At 40.9% G+C, this 25,471-nt stretch overlaps 1 protein-coding gene across 2 annotated transcripts in view; it reads left to right on the top strand.

Annotated features, from left to right (window-relative positions):
- The window catches only part of ZHX3 (zinc fingers and homeoboxes 3), a 54,442-nt gene that overhangs the window by 12,240 nt on the left and 16,731 nt on the right, over positions 1-25,471 (top strand). Inside the window, exon 2 of one of the 2 annotated variants that reach the window (XM_058175769.1) lies at positions 15,798-15,904. The exons of the other annotated variant lie outside the window; for it this stretch is intronic. The gene's annotated coding sequence lies outside the window, so the exon portion shown is untranslated. The remainder of the gene's footprint in view (positions 1-15,797; positions 15,905-25,471) is intronic. 2 annotated transcript variants of the gene reach the window in all.

The raw sequence follows: 25,471 nt of genomic DNA, 5'->3' as shown, positions 1-25,471 counted from the left end.
AAGGTTTTGTTTGCTCGCGCGCATGTGGCATATACACTTCCAAACCGGTAAGGAAGGTAAGTAGATTTCATCTCTGGTATATTGGTATCTACAAATATCTACAACACATTTGACCTACAAATATTCTCTTTTGGAATTTGGTCTAGTCAGGACTAAGCAGCCATTTGATGCTGCACTTTAATTTTTTGGCTTTCCAGGGTCTATGGAATCATAATTTCATTGGAATGGGCAAGGTGATATATTTGTGAGAGGGGAGGCGAGTGGAGGAGAGGCGAGGACGTTCCTTAAAGGGGAATTAAAAAGACAAAATGGATCCTGGAACTTTGGAAAAATGTTGCTATTTAACTCTATCAAGATGAGAAAACTGGCCCAATTTCTAGTATGCCCCTTAAAATTAACCAAAACCCATTCAGACAAACAACCACAAATTACAACCTTGCTGCCTCTAGAGGGGAGGGGGCCTTTGGATACTGTAAAAGAGCTTAGTGTAATGTAAGAAACTTATTGAACCTCAATAAAGGTTCAATTTGATTTTGTTCTTAGGCAAGAAGTGAAGTCAACTTTTGAATGGCATGCTAGGACTGTACAGAATACTCCAGAAAGTAAGTCAGGGCAGTATAAAGAAGTAGACGGGACCAAGAAAAACAAAATCAGACCAATTTCAATGTATTTATTAATTTATTAAATATATTGGATATATATTTAATTGTATACAGTATTTCATAATTTTTCCTTTTGTTGCAAAAGTCTCTGCAAACTGCACTTAAGATTTTGCCAGTCTTTTATTGCTGTGAAATTCAGGTAATAGATTTGGTCGTAAAGAGGGATTAATAAGAGGTGTGAATAAGCAGCTATGGATACTGTATATGCACAGTCAAATAATATGGACGGTGTTCTGCTATGCCTGTCTGGTCATGCATAAGGAAGGGTTGATTGACTCCAATATCAAAACAGCAGGTGACTAAATCTATTCTCTTTGAGATAAGTAAAATTCAAGAGAAGGAATGATTAAAAAACAAACCTTCTGTACTAAATGCCAAGGAGGATCAACAGAAGAGAGTAAACAGGGTGTCTTATTTCTTATTAAGAAAATAAAAAGTCAGCTGTTTTAAGAGCTTGTTATTAATTGCTTTTTCTATAAATCCACTCTGCCATGTAACCCAAACACCTTTAGTAAAGCTGTAATTATCTACAGTTGCCTAGGCTTCCAAATGTAATAAAACACATCTCTATGCGTAGCCAAAAATATATGATTAATTTTAAGAAACCTGATCTAAAGCTAAGTGGTTGATAAGAATTCAGGCTAGGGTCAGGGTTAGAAAAAGACTCCAAGATGTAGCAAGAAGTTAGGAAACCAAAAAGCAATGTTTATTGTCCAGAAGTACTTAAAATCTTTCAGAGTTAATTTGGAAGTTGCTTTTTCCCAGCTGAAGTAGCTACTTCATTGCATTTTAATCTGGGTGCAGGTCTTACAATGTGACTTGCAAAATGAAGGAATAACAACTAAAAAAATCACATAGGCATCAGGCAAGCATAGTGACTTCTAGTTTTTGAAGCAGAATGATCAAATGAGAATTAGAAATAAAATCAGCCGTATGCTAGCAAGATTATTAATTAATCTATTGAAAATTATTTAAAGAGAAGTATCTGAAAGTCCCTGTTGGGGATGTGGAAGACTGGGAAAATGGAAATATTCAGAATTCTCCAATTCCTCCTAAATTTTCCATTTCCATTTTCTAAGGGAGCTTCATGTAGCATATCCTTATTCTTGTACAGATCTGTTAGGCTGCAGAGGGTGTAATACTGGAAGGAATTTGGACAAAAAAAATTGGAAGAAAATTTTGAAATGATATTTGAAGCTTAAGTTCTGTACTTCAGTCCAAGAAAGGTCAAACAAGCAGGATTGTAAAATCATAGAATTTAACCTCCTGCAGAAACTCTTTCACTGCAGAAATCCATCATTATAATATCCCTGCCAGATGGCCATCGTTCCTCTGTTTAGACATCTGAAAATTGAGATTCTATGATCCTCCCATAGTTGTCTGACTATACCCATGATGGTGAACCTATGGCACGAGGGGGGCAGGGCACATGGAGCCATATCTGTGGGCACGCGAGCATTGTCCTAACTCAGCTCCAGCGCACATGCACGTATGAGCCAGCTGATTTTTGGGATTTCCAGGCCCACTGGAAGCTGGGAAATGGGCTGTTTCCAGCCTCTGGAGATCCTCCAGGGGGGTGGGCAAGGCCATTTTTGCCCTCCCAAGGCTCCTAGAAAGGCTCTGGAGCCTGGAGAGGGTGAAAAACGGGTCTTTTGGTCCCCCCGGAAGTTGGGAAAAGGGCCGTTTCCAGTCTCCGGAGGGCCTCCAGGGGATGGGGAAGGCCGTTTTCACCCTCCTTAACTCCAAGAAAGCCTCTGGAGCCTGGGGAGGGTGAAAAATGGGCCTACCGGGCCCACCATGCCATCGCATGCCAAAAGCAGGAGAAGAGCATGGGGGGTGCGTGTGCGGGGCACATTGAATTATGGGTGTGGGCATGCGTGTGTGCAACCCCCCCCCTGCTCCTCCTGCTTTTGGCACGCCATGGCAAAAAAGTTAGCCATCACTGGACTATACTTTCGATTTGAAAAAAAAAATATCCTGATGCTCAAGCAAAATCTCCTTTTGTGAAATTATGCATGTTGTTTCTAGTCCCATCTTCTCTAACAACTCAAAACAATTCTATCCAACATGGCTGCCTTTCAGATGCTTGTAGACTGCTAACATACTTCCCTTTTCTTCAAATTAAAATATGCAGAGCTTTCAACCATTCCTCGTATTTTTTTTCTTTCTACATTCCTTATCTTCTTGGTTGATATTGTTTGTCATGTTCCTTTTTTTCCAATAACCTTCTTAAATCATTGGACCCAGAACTGGATGCAGTATTGTGTGTGGCCTATCTACTAAGTGTGGTCTATCCAACAGAGAATAGAGAGCAATTGAGAATCCTAGAAGAGGGATGGAAGGTTGTGTATGAAAATTGGGTGCCAAGAGGAACACATCATGAGATGCAAGAGAACAAAGGGGGAAACTGAGAGAGAAAAATGTTCAAAAAAGATAATAGATGGAGGAAATGGACATGAAGGAAGAAATGCAGAATTTATGTTGATTTGAAAATCAGCGAGATCTTTGACCTCAGGCCCAGTAGTAGGTTCCACTTACCTTCGGTACTGGTTCAGAACTGGGAGCGCACGCATCGCTTCTGCACATGCGCAGAGCATCTGTGATGAAGTCCGGGCGGGTGGGCAGAGCCTTCCACCACCGAAACGGGGCAAACCAGTAGAAACCCACCACTGCTCAGGCCTGTAATCTAATCTACTCTAAATGTTCTATTCCATTTGCAGAGTAAGATATAGCAATAAGCACCTCGAAGAATGTTTTGAACATTATATGCTGTGGAAGAACTTTTATAGAGGCTTTTATAGTAAGACTCACCTGGCTCAGCATTTTTCATAGCTTACTCTTTTAGTACGCATTATATTTTTTTTCCTGGCAACTTCTTGGTAACTTTGTAGGTCAAAGTCTTTGTTATTCAAAACTGGGTTCTTTCCAAAGTATGTTGAAATCTTAATCACCAAAGAGAAAAATCCTTTTGTGATATTTTTTTAAAAATTGAACTTTAATTGGAAGTTTAAAATAATTTGTCTGCCTTCTATATTCGATCTTTATTTTTCACTTATTACGGAACTCTTGAGTAGGAGTGATTTCTGAATAAATCACCACGCATAATCTCCTTTCCATCATTATGGCTTTCAGATGGGCTGGATTTCACCTTCCAGAATTTCCATCTGGATTGAGCAACAATCTGACTAGGAGTGTCTGAGTGAGTCCAGAAAACCTACCTACAAACCTACAGTATGTACTGTAGGGTTTGCTGTGACATCACAAACCTGATTCTGCTGTTATAGTTACCAAATAGCATTGGAACACTGCATAAATATTGTATAAGTGAGTTCTAAGTCTGAGTTTAGTTGGAAGATACAGGAATAATGCTATTGTTGCTGTTTTTACAGAGGTCTACAGTAAGGGAACATTTTTGCTTTTAAAGTACTAGGGAAGATAACACTGATCAAGTGAAAAGGGCTGAGTAACATGTAAGCTCTTGTAGTATACTTTGCCGAACTGAAAGATCTAAGTACTTCATGCTGTAGTAATTGCTTTGTATTATTGTTTGTAACTGCCACGTTTGCTAGACTTAGGCCCAAAGACATTCTGAATAACTGTTGATAAAGTTCCTACATATTGTGATTATTGAACTAAGATTATTGAACTAGGATTTAACCTTTGATCTTTCTTGTTGTTATCTCCATTTTATTGGAGATATTTCACAGTAAGTCTGCAGAGGAAGTAAAACTGACTGAAATTGAGAATTGAGCTTACTCTGTGCATATAAAACTGAGGAAGAGAGAAAAACTTTCTTTTCCCTACAATTTATAGCTGGCTGGGGAATTCTGGGAGCTGGAGTCCGCCAGGTTTAAAATTGCCAAGGTTGGAGACTTCTGATTTATAGTATGTAACAAATCATGTGTATGTTATAAATGTTCTAACAAACATTTAAGCTGTATGTGGTGCGACACCCGGTCATCAGAATTCACATTTCATTTCTTTTTCTGAACTATTTCACTGGTATTTTACAGTATTTTTATTCATTATTTGCAGAAGACTGCATATTCCTGTTTTTTAGCTTTTCTGTTCACATTCCCTGCCACTTTAAACGATTTCTTTAATGTATTTTATTAGAATATATATACAGAATTATATGTTAATACAGGTTCAGAATAATTACAAAAATCTATAATTATTGTTGAATAGCTGGATAATCTAATTTTTGAAAAGAGTTGCATCAAATTTTACAGTTGCTGGAGAAACAGCTGTTTGATGTGCATGCATTGTGTGAGGGAATACCGCAAGTATATAAATCTTCAAATAAAATAGTCACATTTATTTATTTATATATATCCTGCCTATATTATTTTTATAAATAACTTAAAGCACTAAACATATCCAATGCACATTCCTTCTCCTCCTATTTCCCCCACAACAACCATCCCGTGAGGTGAGTTGGGGCTGAGAGAGAGTGACTGGCCTAGGGTCACTCAAGCTTATCTTCTAGTTCAGGGGTCTTCAACCGTGGCAACTTTAAGACTTGTGGACTTCAAGTCTTTCACAACCAGACTCTGTGAGTGGTGGACCGGCGCACATACGCATGCATGCAGCTTCATTTGCGTGAGTGACAGGTGTCAGCACACAGCCCCACTGGTGCGAACAGTGGGTGGGTGTGCCCACTGCTCACACAAAAAAAACCCTGCATATATGTGCACATACACGCTGTTCCAGGTTATTGATTTTTTGATGACCTAAATTCCAAATAAAAAAAAAAAATTTCCTTTGGAAAAAGGTGCTTGAGACATTGGGACAACCATGACCTGGATGATTAAAATCATCCACAGACATTTTTAGGCAAGGTGCGTATTTAATGAGTTGTGCTAAAACTCATGACTTTTTTTTACCATGGTTGCTCAGCGAATCATGGCAGTTGTAACATGAGTCATGTAATTCTTCAGTGAACCTGGCTTCCTCTATCAACTTTGCTTGTTGGAAGGTTGCAAATGTTGTTGAACCTGGGCAGTGGTGGGATTCAAATTTTTTTTACTACCAGTTCTGTGGGTGTGGCTTGGTGAGCATGGCAGGGGAAGGATACTGCAAAATCCCCATTCCCACCCCACTAACCTGCTTTCCAGCTCTGTTCTCCTGTGCAGGGCAGCAAAAGAAGACCAAGCCAATCAGCTGGGAGGCAGCAATAGACCGATCATGCTGATCAGCTGGGACGCAGCAAATAGATTGATTGAGTGCCCCAGCCTTACAGGCTAGGCCTCCCTGCAGCCCCCTGTGAGCCAAAACAGAGCACATGGGGACTTGTGGAAGGGGCGGGGTTTGTGTGGGCAGGGCCAACCAGAGGTGGTGTTTGCCAGTTCTCCGAACTACTCAAAATTTCCGTTACTGGTTCACCAGAACCAGTCTGAACCGGCTGAATACCAGCTGGTCAGCTGTGAACCTGAACCACTGCAACCACTGTAAATATATGCTGGTTGCCAAATGCCCTAATTTTGATCAGGTGATCACAAGGGTGCTGCAATGGTCATAATAAATGGTTATAAATAACTCTTTTTCAATCCTGTTGTAATTTCAAACAGCCACTAAATAAATAGTTGTAAGTTGAGGGCTACTTGTATTTTTGTTTGTAGGTGGGATCAGAATGAACATTGATTGTCTAGAGCAGTGATTCCCAAAGTGTGAGCCGCGGCTCCCCAGGGAGCCGCGCTATCGTCATGGGGGCGCCGCGGAATATCTGCGCCCGCTGGGTCTGGCGCTGATGCGCCATTTCTGGGGCGTCTGGTGCGCATGCGCAGTTGCAGGTCGGATTTCCGGGGGAGCCGCGGGCGAAAAAGATTGGGAACCTCTGGTCTAGAGGACAAGTCCAAACAATAGAAATTTAGAGATTTATTTGTTTGTCTTGCTATCTACAGTTGAGCTTAGACTTGAATGATTAATTAATGCTCTTCTACCGATATATAAGACAGGATGTAATAAGAACCTGCCCTAGGTCTAATTCTTAAGGTTAACTGTATGGATTTTTCCAAGGAAAAAGTATCTACAATGACTGTTTTGCACATACTGCTCTTTCTAAGAATTAATCCTACAATTGTGCACTTCAGTAGTTACTCAGCAGCATTGTCTGGATGTGTGCTGTTAATGACATCACTAAATAGCTATTGCAAAGTTTTGTTGTATGTGTTACTCAGGGTGAATTAAGAGTTATTTAATTTTACAGTCTGCAAAATGGACGGTAAGTCCCGAGAGCAGGGTGATTTAATGTGACTGCAGTATGTGCTTGATCACTGGAAGGGAGTTCCATGAAAAAATATTGTCTCCTTTTAGATTTTCTTGAGTGTTTGTATATCTTTGATACTGAATGTTATCAAAGTTTCTTGGGCGCTCTATTGATACATAAAGGGAGCTTGAGAAAAGAATCAGCACTAATGTTTAGGGCTTGTTTCTTTTATTTCATAAAGAGAGTTATCCAAGATGTGATATAATAATGCAATAATAATAATAATATCTCCTGGTTGTACGAAGAAATTGAAGTCAAAATATAAGCCTAATAAAACTGAAGCTCTAGGAAAGCTATAAATAGGTAATCCCATGACAAAAGAAAGAATAATGAAAGTAATACATGAACCTGATCTCTGCCAACCAATGAAAATCAAAATACACATACACAAATCCATGCATACATCTATTTCTGTTCATGTTCATTTGTTTTATTTCACTGATATCTAAATAGTTGGATTAATTTAATTTTCAAAAAGCTTCCACACCGAAGGAAGATAGCCTTTCCTCTCAAATCTGTCCTTTTTAAATGGAAGAACTCTATGAAATATATGATTCTGCTTCTTTCATTTGCCAAGCAAAACCAGTTACCGCTCAGGAAACTTGTTAAAAACCTTTAAAAAGAGACAGATTTTGAAGAAGAAAATTTTGTGGTTGGAGTGTAACAATAAGAAATACAGATAGTCCTTGATGTATGACAACAATGGAACCTGGAAGTTAAATTGAAAATTGTGGTCATTGTAAGTAGAGGCACCACATGGCTACACTCGTTTTCATGACCATTTTAATGTCAGCCCTAAAGCAACTCATCCTGATCATTAAGTGAATCATGTGGTTCTTAAGCAAACAACATGGTCTTTAAAGAAATCCAGCATACCCAATGGGTGTTCTTTGCTATTTTCTGCTAGTAAACATAAACATTGCAAGTCGCAATCATGTAACTGGTTGTAAACACAAGCCAGTTGCAAAGTGCCCAAAAAGTGATTCACATGATCATGGGATGGGGGCTGGAGTCATAAATTCAAGGATGGGTTGTAAGTAGCTGACAACTCCAAGTGGTGTCACTCACAGATAATTATTTTGGGGAAAGTGAGTTTGTTTATGTGAAATGTGAAAGATTTGGGATAAAGTGAATAATTATCTCGGGAGAAGAATCAGATCAGTTGAGCATTTGGCTGATTGCTTTTGTTCATAATCTGCAGTCACAGCAATTATTTTCTGGATTATTCCCCATAAGCATGATGTATCATTTGGCTTACCAGTTGGCCAGAAAAATGGCAGTGTTGGTGTGTGATTATGTCAGAGACTTCAGAAACATTTACAATATAGCCTGAGTTTATGCCATGAACACCCCGGGAAACTACATACATATTGTTTGTAAATATACAGAAAATGTATACTAGATATCTAGCAAGGTATGGATATGGTTGGAAATATATTTAGGTTGAAGCAGATTTAATGATATTTGAAGCAACAGCAGCTGTTGAAACACTGCTTAAATTATATGTATTTTACTGTGGTCATCGTGCATTTATACAAGACTTTTCTGAATTTTCAAATTTTGTACATATATTATTTCTATAAACTTACACACAATATAAACTAATTTAATTTAATTGTTTTTCTATAGACTATTTTATTTTTTGCCCTATTTTTTCAAGTATACAGCCATTGCAATGAGATTATGCATAGCATAATTGAGGTACCATTCATGGCAGACATGCAATTTGTATTGGAGATCAAGTTTTATTTCAGGGTATGACACTATAAACCAGTCGTTTAATGAGGGATATATTACCTCCCAGTTCCATGAATTTTTCCCTACTTTGCTGTTGTAATATTGCAAGGAAATTTGATAAAGAAATGAGGACAAATAACGACTCTTATCTGATGTATAAACAGCATGTTATCAGCATTAGAATAAACAAGAGAGAATTTGTTATAAATCTTACCTTATCTTTTTCATTGTTTTATTTTTATGGGCAAGAGACAGTAATGTATAAAACCTTTCCTATTATATATTTTGTCTTCCCTGAAGTGGCATATTTTTCTTTAAACTTGTGTTGCTTACTTCCAACACATTGCTCAAATGATAGACACTAACTCATGGACTATTGTACTTTTATGTAATAGGCTTATTCTGCAGTAAACCACCTTAGGTTAATTTTCTTGGAAATTGTCATCTAGTACGTAGCAATTTTATTTTGAACTGGTGAAAAACATTTGTCAAAGTTCTTCACTAAAAGCATCTGTAAACATAGTTGTGATTTAAGAGAACAGAATCTGGAATAAGGAACTGACAAAAGGTTTAGACTTTTGGCATTCTCTACCAATTATTTAAAAATGGCTTCAATTTCAAGTAGTTTCCAAATATTGCACAAGTTTTATTAATCTCAGTGAGAGGCTATGTGGCCCTATCTTGCAACATTTAGTTGAGAATTCTGAAATCTCACAATGCTTTTATTTTAAAAAATCATAATGGAAACATTATAGAATTTACTATAAATTGCAGTGGATGTCACTGATCCTGCTAATCCTTGGTTTCCCATTGCTTTTCTAATTGTTTGCAATTTACCTAGAGTAGAACTAAATGTATAGTTTACAAACAGTGTGAAGGATGACAATTTGTAAGGCTCTATATTGGTATTCTTTTTATTTAAATATGTTTATAATTGCCATGGATTTGAGGGTAAAATTAAAGAGTATCAAGTTTTCAAATGACAGCAAATTATACAGACTTAGCAAATTTAAAAGTTTAAGAACTGAGTCACTGGATGATAATATACAGGTATAATTAACACAAATAAATGTAAAGAGATGGGCATTGCAACATTTTCTTCTAATTTTGCATAGAACCTGAGCTATTGGTGACAAACCAAGAAAACATTTATTTCTTGGTTTATGGGGCCAAGATGGAAAACTTCATTACAGATCCAAGCTATGGGGAATGGTAAATTCCATGGGACTAAAAAATAAAACCCAGCTATTTTAGCGAATTATCGTCCAGTCTCCAACCTTCGCTTTGTGGCGAAGGTTGTAGAAAGTGTGGTTGCATGGCAGCTTCCCCGGTACCTGGATGAAGCTGTCTATCTAGACCCGTTCCAGTCCGGCTTCCGACCCGGTTATAGCACAGAGACGGCTTTGGTCGCGTTGGTTGATGACCTCTGGAGGGCCAGGGATAGGGGTTGCTCCTCTACCTTGGTCCTGTTAGATCTCTCGGCGGCTTTTGATACCATCGACCATGGTATCCTGCTGCGCCGGTTGGAGGGATTGGGAGTGGGGGGCACCGTATATCGGTGGTTCTCCTCCTATCTCTCTGACCGGTCGCAGACGGTGTTGACAGGGGAGCAGAGGTCGTCCGCGAGGCGCCTTACTTGTGGGGTGCCTCAGGGGTCGATTCTCTCGCCTCTCCTGTTCAACATCTATATGAAGCCGCTGTCAGTGGTTTCAGGGTGAGTTATCATCTGTACGCTGATGATACTCAGCTGTACTTTTCCACCCCGGACCACCCCAACGAAGCTGTCGAAGTGCTGTCCCGGTGTTTGGAAGCCGTACGGGTCTGGATGGGGAGAAACAGACTCAAGCTCAATCCCTCCAAGACGGAGTGGCTGTGGATGCTGGCACCCCGGTACAGTCAGCTGCACCTACAGCTGACTGTTGGGAGGCGAGTTATTGGCCCCAAAGGTGGTGGTACGCAACCTGGGCGTCCTCCTGGATGGACGGCTGTCCTTTGATGAACACCTGGTGGCCGTCTCCAGGAGGGCCTTTTACCAAGTTCGCTTGGTTCGCCAGTTGCGGCCCTTCCTTGACCGGGATGCCTTATGCACAGTCACTCACGCTCTGGTTACGTCTCGGTTGGATTATTGCAATGCTCTCTACATGGGGCTGCCATTGAGGTGCACCCGGAGACTGCAGTTAGTCCAGAACGCGGCTGCGCGAGTAGTAATGGGAGCCACTTGTGGCTCCCATGTAACACCGCTACTACGCAGTTTGCACTGGCTTCCTGTGGTCTTTCGGGTGCGCTTCAAGATTTTGGTTACCATCTTTAAAGCGCTCCATGGCTTGGGACCCAGGTACTTACGAGACCGCCTGCTGTTACCTTATGCCTCCCACCGACCCATACGCTTCCACAGAGAGGGTCTTCTCAGGGTGCTGTCCGCCAAACAATGTCGGCTGGCGGCCCCCAGGAGTAGGGCCTTCTCTGTTGGAGCCCCGACGCTCTGGAATGAACTTCCCCCTGGCTTACGCCAAGTACCTGATCTTCAGACCTTTCGCCGTGAGCTGAAAACACATCTATTTATCCAAGCGGGACTGGCATAATATTGTTATTAATTTTAAATTGGGTTTTTATTGCCTTAGGGTTTTTAACTTTTTAAAATTTTAATATTGGCCTTTTGCAATTTGCTTAGTTTTAACTTTTGGTTTTAAATTGTATGTATATCAACTTTTTATCTCTGGCTGTACACCGCCCTGAGTCCTTCGGGAGAAGGGCGGTATAAAAATTTAATAAATAAATAAATAAATAATAAAATGGCCATTAACAAAGTTTGCTAAAGCTTCCCCATTGAAGTTGTGTGGACTTCAACTCCCGGAATTCCTCCACCAGCATGACCACGGATCTTAAAACTGCCAAGCTTGAGAAACACTGAGCTGCAACATTAATATTGTGACAGAGGCTTCAATATTTTTGTTCCTCTTTCAGGTGTTGTTTGTATTTTCCTTTTGCTGCTACCATCCTTTTTCTGCAGAGAGATGGACAGGACATTTGAATTGCATAGAATCAAACTGGCTCAATCTTCTGGAATATAGCAAACTCAGCACGAGCTATCTTTATTTACATGGGCTGTTTTATTATTCCTCTGTTATATTACACTGTAATATATGCTAGTTCACTTATTTTTTCACATGCTCACATGCTTCATAATAAAACCCCTTTCAAATATTACCTAACCAATGAATTAATGCTAAGCCTTTGTGTAGAGTAGAAAAGCAGCATATAGAAATGCTTCGCTGAATAAATAAGTGCAGTGGTTTATAAAAGGGTAACAACATCATCAGCCACCCTCTCCCTTCCCTTTCTTACACTGTTCAAAATCACAGCTGCCTGTTATCTCCTGCTTAATGGAAGTTGAAATATTCCAATCAACTGATTGGTAAGACATTCAGTGCAGCCTTGAAAAGCATGTGCTTACACAGGCTGTAATTATCATAAAAGAGTTCACTGCCCTAACTAAACATGGATGGTTTAAAGAGGTTTCAGTCACATTCATGGAGAAGGCTAGCCATGCATCCATGATCAGAATATTGGATATGACGAGAGAGCAATAATTATATTTTGGAGGAAGCAACACTATCTTCTTTACTCTTTAATTAGGAAATTATAGATAGGACAAGGACTACAGAGTGAGTCTCTGTTTGAGGGGTTTGGATGTGGAAGATATCCCCTCTTTGCCTTTCCTTGCCATAGTCAAAAGCAGGTATGATCTCAAAATGATATTCTATCTTGTGAGAGTTTGTCAGGAGGTGTGTCAATGGATGGCTCACATCTAGTGCAGGGGTCTCCAACCTTGGTCCCTTTAAAACTTGTGGACTTCAGCTCCCAGAGCCCCTCAGCCAGCTTAGTCCACAAGTCTTAAAGGGACCAAGATTGGAGACCCCTGATCTAGTGGACTAGTCTTTGCCTAAGAAAACTGCTGTTAGCCCATATAGTTTCTGTTGGGGTTCCCAGATTATCTGTAATATCTTTCAGACATGTTGACTTGCCACTTGGAGGTCTTTTAATTCCTAAAGTTAGGAGCTGGTATGGTATCTCCTCCACCCCTATTTTCTGTGAACTTTTTTCCCAAGTGCTCTGGACTTTAGTTTTTGAAATTGTTATAGTTAGAAATTGTAGTTTAAATCTTTAGGAGAAGCCCTCAATGAATACATATTGCTCAATGATCTACATTAAGTAATGTCATATATGTATATTACAAGAAATGAAAAATCATTATGAACCGAGTCCTTTGAAATTTCATAATCAGGAAATGTTTTTTTCCTTTATGTGTACTCTTGTAATATTTAGCCTCAAGAAACTGATATTTAAAAAATATTGTTCAGAGCGCAAAAAAAGCATTAATCTGCTATTTTAAAAGGAGAGAAGAGGCACACAACACAGAATAAAAATGAAGCTGCACATTTATAGCTAAAGGCTTATAATTTTCATTTTATTTTTTGCTGTATGAATTTAGCTGAACAATTTCTTGACTAGTTGATTGTGGCATTTGGAATTTCAGTAAGCAAATGACCTGGACAGCAGCTGTTTTGTAGCATTTAAATATTTGATGCTTGTCCAGTTTAGTCTGTCCCCCACCCCACATCAACCCAGTGGTCTGTAAAATCTAATCACTGTATTGAAATTAAGCATGAGCGTTCACTGGCACTGTTTCTGATTGTCACACTTTGGTGGAGTGAGAAAGAAAGACTGACACTTTTGTATCCTGCTTGGAACTCTCCAAGAGAAATTTGCTTGGCATCTCTTGGAATTAGAATATATTTGATCTTGGTCTAAATGGTGAAAACATCTGCTTCATTGCCATGTATTTTGAGAGCCAGGAAAGTCTATAGAGTAGTCTGGCTACAGGGTCCCACATCAAACTCTAAATCATATCGTGTAAACTGAGGGTGTATATTGACCGATCTTGTGTCTGATTTTTTTAAAAAATGTAAATGATGCTGCGCTTCAGTGGTTAGATGGCCTGGACCCGTGATGGCGAATCTATGGTACACATGCCACAGGTGGCATGTGGAGCCATATCTGTAGGCATGTGAGCGTTGTTCTAGCTCAGCTCCAGCACGCATGTGCGCGCTGGCCAGCTGATTTTCGGGCCTTCCGGGCCCACTGGAAGTCAGGAAACAAGCTGTTTCCGGCCTCCGGAGGGCCTCCATTTCCGCCCTCCCAAGGCTCCTAGAAAGGCTCTGAAGCCTGGAGAGCGCAAAAAACAGGCCTTCTGGTCCTACCGGAAGTCGGGAAAAGGGCCGTTTCCAGCCTCCGGAGGGCCTCCAGGGGATGGGGAAGGCCGTTTTCATCCTCCTCAGGCTCCAAGAAAACTTCTGGAGCCTGGGGAGGGTGAAAAATGGGCCGATCGGGCCCGCCATGCCATCGTGTGCCAAAAGCGGGGGAGCGCGGGGGGGGTCATGTGCAGGGGGAGCAGTGCACATTGAATTATGAATATGGGCATGCATGTGTGCGACACCCCCGGCTCCCCCCACTTTTTGCACACGGCGGCAAAAAGGTTAGCCATCACTGGCCTAGAAATTGAACATAGATCTTTTTAGCATTTATATTTTATTGTGTTTTACTAATCTAGGTGAAATGTTAATACAGATTGCTAGTCCATGTATGATATGCCATGTGCTAAATAAGTAACAGCTACTTCAACATTTTTAACTCCCCTGATAGTCATAGTCTCAGAGGTGCTTTTTCAGGAGGCAAATGGACTTTCTTGTTTTTTCTTTTGAAGACGTTTTGCTTCTCATCCAAGAAGCTTCTTCAGCTCTGACATGATGGTGGGGAATGGAAGGATTTATATCCCTTGCAGAAATCCTTCCATTCCCCACCGTCCTGTCAGAGTTGAAGAAGCTTCTTGGATGAGAAGCAAAACATCTTCAAAAGAAAAAACAAGTCCAGTTGCTTCCTGAAAAAGCACCTTTGGGACAACCATGACCTGGGTGACTTCAGATAGCCATAGTTCACACACACACAAAAAAAATCCAATTAGGCTGGAAGAAAATGGTCAGATATTTCATCTTCTCTCTGTTTGTTTAGCATTTGGTAAAATTTGTGCAGTCACCGGAGAAGAACAAGATACTTATGTGCATGTCACGAAGTGTACAATGTATCAAAATGATAGGAATTCAATAGAGGCCCAATGGATTTTGTATTAACTGCTGTTGCATCTATGTTTGCTTGTCACTTGCAGGTTCTTCTTTCCATATTATATATGCTTTGGAAGCTAATCTCCAATTCCCATAATTTGGGAATAGAGTAGGGAGGAAAAAGCTGATAGCAAAATGATGCAGAAAATAGAAAGAAAGGTGGAAGGAAGTAGATAAAGGTAAAAAGAAAAGTGGCATCTAGGTAAGCAATAAAAAAGAGAAAAATAAAGGATAAGTGCCTTACTGGATTACTATTCAAAACTTACCTTTATGCTTGAATCAAGCATTTTCCCTCTCTGGTGGTTCATTTCTCTTTCCTTATGAATTCCAACTTCAGACAAAATGCTCTCTTATATTTCTAGAAAAGTTATTTGTTTCAAATTCTCCTGCATATGTGTTCATTAAGGAGTCATGCTAGTGTCAAGGGTATGGCTGATTTCAAACAGAAATGGGGAAGAAAATAATTTGGTTCACATTTTAGTTTAGAGTTATCTAGCTATTACCACCTCAGTCAATTTGTGATCTAAAATATAACTTGTATTTCTTGCATTTCTGAATTTTAAGATGATGTTTTCAAAGCAAAGAACATGTATATAAAGATACCTACATTCTATATATATTTCAGAAAATGAAAAAGTACATTCAAAGAAAGCCTGAATCAAATGTATTATATAAAAATAATTAACACAATGTGATTATGAGGAGAAATGTTTGAGTCTTTGCCATTTTTTAAAAAAACCAATACAATGACATTTATCAAAATGGGAGGAAAACAAAATTAATTTTAAATTGATAATTATAGATACATATACAATAAATTCTGGTAGACAATATATACATATAGAATAAATTCTGGTATTTAACTTTAAATAAAAATAAAGAAATCGGTATTTGTCTTTGAAATAGTAATAATAATTTCTATACTAAAATGAAGTTTCTTAATGTTTTCAGGGCTGAATTTGGAATGCAGCTGACAAGACACAAAAGATCTTATGATGCCTAAAAGAAAAAAAAGAGAATTTGAAAAGCATTAGATTGAGAAATCATTTATTTTTCAGGTATCACATTTTCCTTTTTACTGTTTTTTTTTATTTGATGCTTTGTTCTCTCCTTCAAATGATTGTCATAATTATATATGGTATATAATTATACAATGCATTTCAGCTTTTATTTATGGATTTTTAAAAATGTAGTTATATTTCATTATATGTATATATTTAAAAAACCTGATAATTGGTGAAACTCTCCTATTTCTCCCTTTCCATTTATTTAGAGTTAGCTGGTTAAAACATTATTATACATCAGATGTTCTTGATGTCAATTTAATCACTATTAAGACTATAGGGGAAAAACACATTTAAGTAGATGACATCTATTAGCTCTTTCTCTCCTTTTAAAGTCAAACTGGTATCTTCAAAGGGTTTTTGTCAGGGGTTCACTGCTGGGGGTTCGCAGGGGTTCAGGAGAACCTCTAGTTTAGATTCTGTGCAGTTCGGAGAACCGCTAAATCTGACTCTTGGCTGGCCCCTCCCCACCCCTCCCCTCCTAGGAGTCCCCATCTGGCCTGTTTTGGATGCAGGTAAGTGCAAGGTGCGCGGGGAGGCTTGGGGAGGGTGAAAAATGGGAAGTTCAGGAAGGGCCTCCTTTCTGGCCTCCAGAGGGCCTCCAGAGCCTGGGGAAACCGTTTTCGCTTTCCCGGAGCCCAGAGCCCAGGGAGGGCAAAATACCCCCCCCCCCATGGTGTAGAAGGCCGACTAGGCCATGTCCACTATGGCCACACCCACCCAGCAAACGGGCAGAGAACCCCTTGCTAAAATTTTTGAAGCCCACCCCTATTTTTTGTCAATAAACACAGTTTTAGACTTACCTTCTTGATAAAGTCCAACATTATTCTTAAATTGGCAACTGCAAACATTTTTCTTACAACATCAGTAGGAGTTTTAGCAATGACGCTATATCACTGCACATATTGATTGGAGAGAAAAATTGCATTGAACTCAAAAATATTTCTGGATCACAAGATGCTGCATTCTTGCTTCTCTCTGTTTTGGAAGGGGCCATCGTTTCTTCTTAGCCTATAAACTTTTCATTGCTTGTGCACTTTATGTAAGTTATCCAAAGCATATTTTTAAGAGTAAAATCAAGGTGCAAAGCCTTAAACCACAAAACTTAATAAAGATAATGGCAAAATCAAAAGCAGCGTTTAAAACCAGTAAGCAGGAGATACTCAGGGGACCCATGATAATTTTAATTCCATTGTAGGCTAAGGGTAAATGGGGTGAAATAATAGGGCACCTGACCCTCTGTCTTGAGGTAGACACTTGAATAGCCTGATATCTATTCAGGTAGGCCTGTGTCGCTCTTGCTCGTCAAGTGTGTATTGCTGAACAAAACAATGCCTCTGTCTTCATGCCAGTTATTCTTAGTGTTCCATAAAAATCTGCATTTTGGCATTGTTTAGTGCTTTGCCAACAAGCTGACACAACTGTGACTGAAGTTATTCACGGTAGTTTTCTTGCTACTTTGCTCTAAACTGAGATTTTTCAGGTTTAATAAACACAATATCTTTTTTTTTAAGAGAAGAAAAGTCTCCATCACTAAGTTGAAATGGTTCTGTCACTGGCAGGCCTGCTTAAATCCGTGCCCAAATCTCTAGACAATCATTATTAGTGTGTACAGTGCAGAGTGTTATGTTGGTATAATGATCCGGCTTAGTAAAGCAGTTTCCTATTTAGGGAAAATGATTCTTAAGGAATAGCAATAGTGCCTGTTTCAAAATTCTGTCAGTTAAAACAATTGAACTCCAAACATCCCTATTTAAGCATTGGATGAGGGAGAGAACAATATTTCTCAACCATGACAACTTTAAATGGTGAGTTGAAATTCAACACCTTAAAGTTGTGAAGATTGAGCGCCACAGTTCTAGAAAAATATACGCTCCATTCATTCATTAGCTTGTAGTGCTAATTACCTGTATAGTACTTTATGTGCATTATTCTGAACTCAAGAATCTGAGAGACGTTTTGCTTTGTCATTGTTCTTGTTGCAATTTGAGAAAGGGGTGGGTAACTTAGCTGTAGTAAGATGGAACGATAATGTGATGGAAGGAAGTGGAAGAATTTTAGCCCTTTTTTCTCTTTTGAAGGGATTTAAAAAAAAAGATTTATAGATGCAGTAAACCTTTGTGAAAAGAAGTTAGTACCACTTAATTTGACTTCCATTGACCTGCCAAAAGCAAAATACGTCTGTTATTTGCAAGAAAATTATGTGTCCATATAGTTATCAGCAACAAATTCAACATTAAGGGGACTGTACCAAACCCTTACAATAAAATGTTATATTAAAATAACTTTTTGCTTAAAATTAATAAGCATCCATTTCCCTTAGATTTTTCAGCAAAAATTAAATGAACTTCAAGTCCCACTTAAATTTCCTGCCTTTTAAAACAAATATACCTAGATCAAGATAATTCACATGCTTGGGTATATTTGCCTTCCCCTGATGAATTGTCTCTGATTGGTAACTTTCTATAATCTTTCTATTATATTGGTTTTATTGCTGTTTGTCTAATAATTACGTGGATTCAGCCAGCACTGGCTTATTCAGTGAACCATATCATAGCACAATATGTGAAACAGCATGGAAACTGATAGCCACAAAGCAAGAAGTGAAGAATTTGGTAAAGTTTGATGTTTAGCTATTTCTTATTTTCTTTATTTGTATAAAGTCTCCAGTTTCCATAGGGACTCATTGCTGAGTTTAGTGAAGAGAACTGTAAGTTTCACTTTGAGAAATAATATTTTAGTCAAGCAAGTTTCTGATTAGTTTCCAGCTTACTGACTTGAACATTTATTTGTTTAGGTATACCTTCTGGGTGTTTGTACCATTTGGAGAATGGTAGATGTAGATACATGTACATTCTAACATTAGAGGGGTTTGGGGAGGAGCCAGAAAAATCACTATGATAAAAGACCAATTTTTAAGCTCTTGAACAAATCAGGAAGCTAATGAGTTTCTTCTGAGTTTCACATGCTGAAGGAAAATAGCCTAGTCCTGACCATCTTGCTTTTCTTTAGGTTTCAGTAAATAAAAGTTAAGTATCTTTCTTATAAACATTGGCACTTCATGATCTTTATTCTTGCTGATAGTAACAGAGAAAAACCCAGCTTCTTCTAATTTGGTTCATTTTAAGCTTCTTGAGGATCTTGAAAGATGCACAGATAGTCCTTGACTTATGACCACAATTGAGCTCAAAATTTCTGCTGTTAAGTGAGACTTTTGTTAAATGAGTTTTGCCCCATTTTTATGACCTTTCTTGCCACAGTTGTTATGTGAATCACTGCAGCTGATTAGTTCGTAACCCTGCTGTTAAGTGATTCTGGCTTCCCCATTTATTTATTTTATTTATTTTATTTAATCGAATTTTTATACCGCCCTATCTCCCAAAGGACTCAGGGCGGTTTACAGCCAGATAAAAATACAGAAATCATACACAATAAAAACTAATTAAAAAACTTATTTAAATAGGCCAAAATTTAAAATTACAATTAACTTTTGTTGACTTTGCTTATCAAAATGTCACAAAAAGTGATCACATGACCATGGGACACAGCAGCAGAAATATGAGCCAAGCATCTGAATTTTGATTACATGATCATGAGGATGCTGCAAAGGTTGTAGCTGTGAAAAACAATCATAATTTTTTCAATGCCATTAGAACTTTGAACGGCTGCTAAACGAACTGTTGTAAGTCGAGGACTACCTGTAATTCCGTAATATCTGGAGAGTACGAATTAGGAAGACTTGAAATTACCCAATTGCCACAATTTATAAGTTCTGGGAACGTTATAACTGTTGTGGCCCACCAGTGGCTAGCGGAGCTGGCAGCAGATTTGGACAGCGAGGAGGTTGGGGAGGAACATGGGCCAGTCCTGGAGTCTGGGGAAGGCTCTGATGAGGGCTCTGTGTCTGAGGCAGAGATGGGGACCAGGGTCGTTTGCCAGTTATCAGTTGCCTTTGCAATCAGACATCAGTGAGGCAAACGAACAGCTGGAGCCTGTTCTCAGTGTGCGCAGGCGCAGAGTTGCCTGACGAAGGCAAACCTTGCTCTCGCTAAAGAACAAGGGTCAACTTGGAAATAAGGCCACAGGTGGATGAATGGCCACTCTCAGAGGGAATAAAAGAGGAGCGAAAGGGGAATGGAGTTTCTAGGAGACAGTTTGCTTAATTGGTTCGTGACTCTCTGAGACTCCTTGCCAAGTTTTGAAGGTATCAGCCTGGCAGCTCTCCGAGCCAGATAAGGTCTGTGACTGTAAATTCTCCCTTGAAAGGCTTTGCTGGATGTGAATGACAAGAATTCACAGTAACTTTATAAAAAGGATTTTTTGTCGGGACAAGGAGTCTGCTTCATGGTCTTGGGAAGCCTAGGTCAGAACAATAACAGCACATTAGCAGGAAACAGTTTTCTGATCCCGTTGGAGATCTGAATTATTCCATCAAAAATGTTAAAATGATCCCCCCACCTTCATTCCTACCAATACTTGAAGAAAATTGGAGTTTCTACAACCAGTTTACCATTCTCAAACCAGGAAATATCAGGTCCACAAACGATCGATTTCCTTTCAGCTTTTATTGTTCAAAAAATAATGTGAGGGCTGTCATTTACCTCCGCTCGCTACCTTTGTGAAGTTTATACCTGCTGCCTGACTTGACCTCCCTTGACATTTTGTATCTTGGCTCTAGAAATATTGCCAAAAGCAGAAAGAGAATCTTTTGTTAAAGCCCTGCCAGCTCCTTTCTCAGTGTGGAACAGTTTGTTCTGTTATAAGAATGAGCCACTTCAGTGATTCAGTGAACACATAGCTGTGAACCTGCAGGTTGTGGGAGGGGGTGGGGAAGCTGGATAAAAGGCTCTTAAGGAAAATAAAGAGGAAAGTTTACCTGCATTTGACAGCTCAATGTTTTTCTTACGTTGGGTTGGATACATTTTCAACTCACTGTGGCCTTTGAGGAACAGCAAATCGTGCATATGTTCAAAATCAAATTCAAAGTACATTATTCTAGGTCCTATTCTAGGACCTACCTGGTGGCAATGAGGGAGGCGAGGCGTTCCTACACCTCCACCCTCATTGCCTCGGCAGATAACCGCCCGGCCGCCCTGTTTCGGGTGACCCACTCCCTCCTTCATCAGGAGGTGCGGGATGACCCTTTGCAGGGACGTGCCGAGGAGTTTAGTGGTTATCTATACGATAAAATTGCTCAGCTCCGGGATGGTCTGGACCGAAATTGGGATGATCCAAGCGAGGGAGAGGAGGCACGTCTTGTTGAGCCTGTTTGGGATGAGTTTGACCCTGTGGCTCCCGAGGACGTGGACAGGTTGTTGGGGAGGCTTCATGCCACTACATGTTTACTGGACCCGTGTCCTTCCTGGCTGGTACTGGCCACTCAGGAGGTGACACGAGGCTGGCTCCAGAGGATTATCAATGCTTCTTTGCTGGATGGGGTTTTCCCTGCCGCCTTGAAAGAGGCGGTGGTGAGACCACTCCTCAAGAAGCCCTCTTTGGACCCAGCTATTTTGGGTAATTACCGTCCAGTCTCCAATCTTCGCTTTGTTGCGAAGGTTGTAGAGAATGCTGTGGCGCGACAGCTACCCCAGTACCTGGATGAATCCGTCTATCTAGACCCGTTCCAGTCCGGCTTCCGACCCGGATACAGCACGGAGACAGCTTTGGTCGCATTGGTGGATGATCTCTGGAGGGCCAGGGACAGGGGTTATTCCTCTGCCCTGGTCCTATTAGATCTCTCAGCGGCTTTTGATACCATCGACCATGGTATCTTGCTGCGCCGGTTGGGGGGATTGGGAGTGGGAGGCACCGTGTATCGGTGGTTCTCCTCCTATCTCTCCGACCAGTCGCAGACGGTGTTGACAGGGGGGCAGAGGTCGACCGCGAGGTGCCTCACTTGTGGGGTGCCGCAGGGGTCGATTCTCTCGCCCCTTCTGTTCAACATCTATATGAAGCCGTTGGGTGAGATCATCAGTGGCTTCGGGGTGAGTTACCAGCTGTACGCTGACGACACTCAGCTGTACTTTTCCACCCCGGGCCACCCCAATGAAGTTGTTGAAGTGCTGTCCCGGTGTTTAGAAGCCGTACGGGTCTGGATGGGGAGAAACAGGCTCAAGCTTAATCCCTCCAAGACGGAGTGGCTGTGGATGCCGGCATCCCGATTCAGTCGGCTGCAGCTGCAGCTGACTGTTGGAGGCGAGTTATTGGCCCCAAAGGATAGGGTGCGCAACTTAGGTGTCCTCCTGGATGAACGGCTGTCGTTTGAAGACTATTTGACGGCCGTCGCCAGGAGGGCCTTCCACCAGGTTCGCCTGGTTCGGCAGTTGTGCCCCTTCCTTGATCGGGATGCCTTGTGCACAGTCACTCACACGCTCGTTACCTCTCGCTTGGATTATTGTAATGCTCTCTATATGGGGCTCCCCTTGAAGTGCACTCGGAGGCTTCAGTTAGTCCAGAACGCAGCTGCGTGGGTGATAGAGGGAGCTTCGCGTAGCTCCCACGTAACACCGCTCCTGCGCAGACTGCACTGGCTACCTGTGGCCTTTCGAGTGCACTTTAAGGTGTTGGTTACGACCTTTAAAGCGCTCCATGGCTTAGGGCCTGGGTACTTACGGGACCGCCTGCTGTTACCGTATGCCTCCCACCGACCCGTACGCTCTCACAGAGAGGGACTCCTCAGGGTGCCGTCCGCCAAGCAATGTCGGCTGGCGGCCCCCAGGGGAAGGTCCTTCTCTGTGGGGGCTCCCACACTTTGGAACGAACTTCCCCCGGGCTTACGCCAAATACCTGACCTTCGGACCTTCCGCCGCGAACTGAAGACACATCTTTTCATTCGCGCGGGGCTGGCTTAAATTTTAAATTTTAAATTACATAAATTTTATCGATTTTAAATTTTTTACTAATTTTAAATGGGGTTTTGGTTTTTATAAATTTTTAAAGTTCTAGGCTAATTATAATAAGTTTTTTAACTTGCATTTTAAATTGTATACTGTAGTGTCTGTATTTTATTGTTGCCTGTACACCGCCCTGAGTCCTTCGGGAGAAGGGCGGTATAAAAATCAAATAAATAATAATAATAATAATAATAATTAATAGGTCACCAACTAAAATTACAAATTGGATGTTTTCTACAGTTTAATATGTATGCTTTTTTGGATGGGATAAGCCAGGCTGAAATAACCTCTCAGATTATATTGCAGAGAAAGAGAACATCATTTTAGAGAACTGGCTCAATCAAAAATGTTTGCAAAAGTTTACTGCAGGAGGAGTGGCGTTTGAATAGTTGGGAGGCTTGAGGCCTGATACAACTAAGTTTTAGACGCAGAATACACTGCTCAAGAGCTCTGTTAAATGGATTTACCAAATTTTTCGAAGTATAAGACACACTTTTTTCCCTCCTAAAAGAGGCTGAAAATTTGGGTACGTCTTATATTCCGAATGTAACTCCGTGTGCAGTGCCCAAAATGGCTACCCTGTCGTGTCCCACTCCTCCGCTGACCGCCAGGTCAGGGAAATCCGAATCAGGCTTGCCTCTGCAGCTCTGCCCAAAGTCCTAGCAAAGTCCTCAGAGCAGGCAGGAGACCAGTAAGTGACTTCAGCAAGATAAGTTCGACTTTGCCTGACTCAGAGACTGCCAGAAAGCAGATCCTTTATATAGGCCATGGGGTGTGGCTCCATGACTCAGCACTCATTAAGGCCTGCCCCTCCCTTCCTTCTGTTGCCTCCGCCTATCCAATCTTCTGATGCGAGGGTCACTCCAATCAGCTGTTGGAAGTAAACTTTCCTCAGGCTCACATGCTGTGGAGGAGGGGGAGGGGTCTAGCTGCTCCGTTTGCCTGGGCATGGAGCCAGGGCTGGGGCCGGGGGATGCTCCCTCCTCTGCAGCCTGCTTGGGCATGGAGCCAGGGCTGGGACCGGGAGGTGCCCCCTCCTCTGCAGCTTGTCTGGGCATGGAGCCAGGACTGGGGCCGGGAGGCATACATTCCTCCGTGTTCGGGAGCAGATAAGCAGACCCCGGCTGCGGTGAGAGCGGACAAGACACAACATACCCGGAACAGCTGCTGCCTTCTCTTACTCCTTCCGGGCTTCGCCTGCTTTAGTCACTGGAGCTCCCTCCGAAGATCAGCTGTGCATTAAAAACTGTTTTTTAGCCCCCACCAGCACCAACCTCAAAACCAGCGAGCGAATTAATATGCTGAAGCTGACCAGGCTAAGGACTAGCCAGATAAATACCTGGTAGGCATAATTCCCCCCCTCCCATTTTCCTCCCCAAAAACTAAGGTGCGTCTTATACTCCAAAAAATACGGTAGTCATACTGATAATTTGAAAGCAAGTTTGGTGTATTGTTTAAGGCACCAAGCCACCAATCAGGAGACTGAGTTATAGTTCCACCTAAGGCACAAAGCCAATTGGATGTTCTTGGGCCAATTCTTCTCTCTCAGCCCTAAGAAACAAGTAAGCCACTTCTGATATCTTGCTGAGAAAACTGCAGGGACTTGTCAGTCAAGTCACCAGACATCAACATTGACTTAAAGGCACAAAAATAAAATAAAATTCAACACTGATTTGAAAAATAAATATGAATACTATATTCTTTTTCAGTATAAGCCAATTAAGCATTTTTAAAATTGGATGCTATCTATAAAGCACAACTGGATAATAAAGGAGTCTTAATTGATACCAGTGTTAACTTGAAATTGCACAATGGAGTCACATGTAAGCACCTTTTTTTCTCCTTTTCTAATGGCTTCTTTGATTGTTAGAATGGAGCTCCCGATTTTAAGTTAGCTTGCATAGAAATTTCATAGGATTTTTCTTTAGTGCTAGAAGCTATTTCCATGCATTTTAATAATATTTAGAAGGCATTCTGGTTAGTAATGTCTTCATGAGATCAGTCATATTTGTTAGATTAGATTTGCCATTATCCCACGATGGCCAGAGGTGAGGAGAATATTCAATTCCATTGACAATTATTCAAGTTCATTGAAGTTCAGGATGGCTCCTAAAGGAAGTAGTACTGTAAGAAATAGTACTATTACCACCACATACTGCAAATGAAAATCAGAGGCTGAGAAAGCTGTAGCCTCCCCTAAGTGGATTTGCCAATCAACACAGCCAATGATGTATGCAGCAAATATGCATTCTCTCTCCTAAACTGTCATAGAATAAATAAGGATATAGAGCAGTGGCCCCCCCAACCTTTTGGGCACCAGGGAGCGGTTCAGAGGAGAGGGGATTTTCCATGGAATGGAGGGGGCGATATTTCATGTGCTGCCTACATCCCATGACTTAGCTTGTTTGCATGGCCGTTTCTGGCATGCCATGGACCGATGCCAGTGCATGGACTGGGGTTTGGGGATCCCTGATATAGAGTACAATTCCAGTTAGATAGTTCCTAATATATATATATATATATTGAGTGGGTGAGGAAGAAAGCTATACTTCTCTAAATCTGTTTCCTGTATGAAAGACAAACAAAGAAGAACAAGAGCAATGAATATATCACAAATCTCAATAAGGGTTATGTGAATCATTTTCTGAAACTGGAGCTTAGGAGACAT

Source organism: Ahaetulla prasina, chromosome 3, assembly GCF_028640845.1.
Source record: "Ahaetulla prasina isolate Xishuangbanna chromosome 3, ASM2864084v1, whole genome shotgun sequence".
Taxonomy (NCBI): domain Eukaryota; kingdom Metazoa; phylum Chordata; class Lepidosauria; order Squamata; family Colubridae; genus Ahaetulla; species Ahaetulla prasina.
This window is presented reverse-complemented; position numbering and strand designations above follow the sequence as displayed.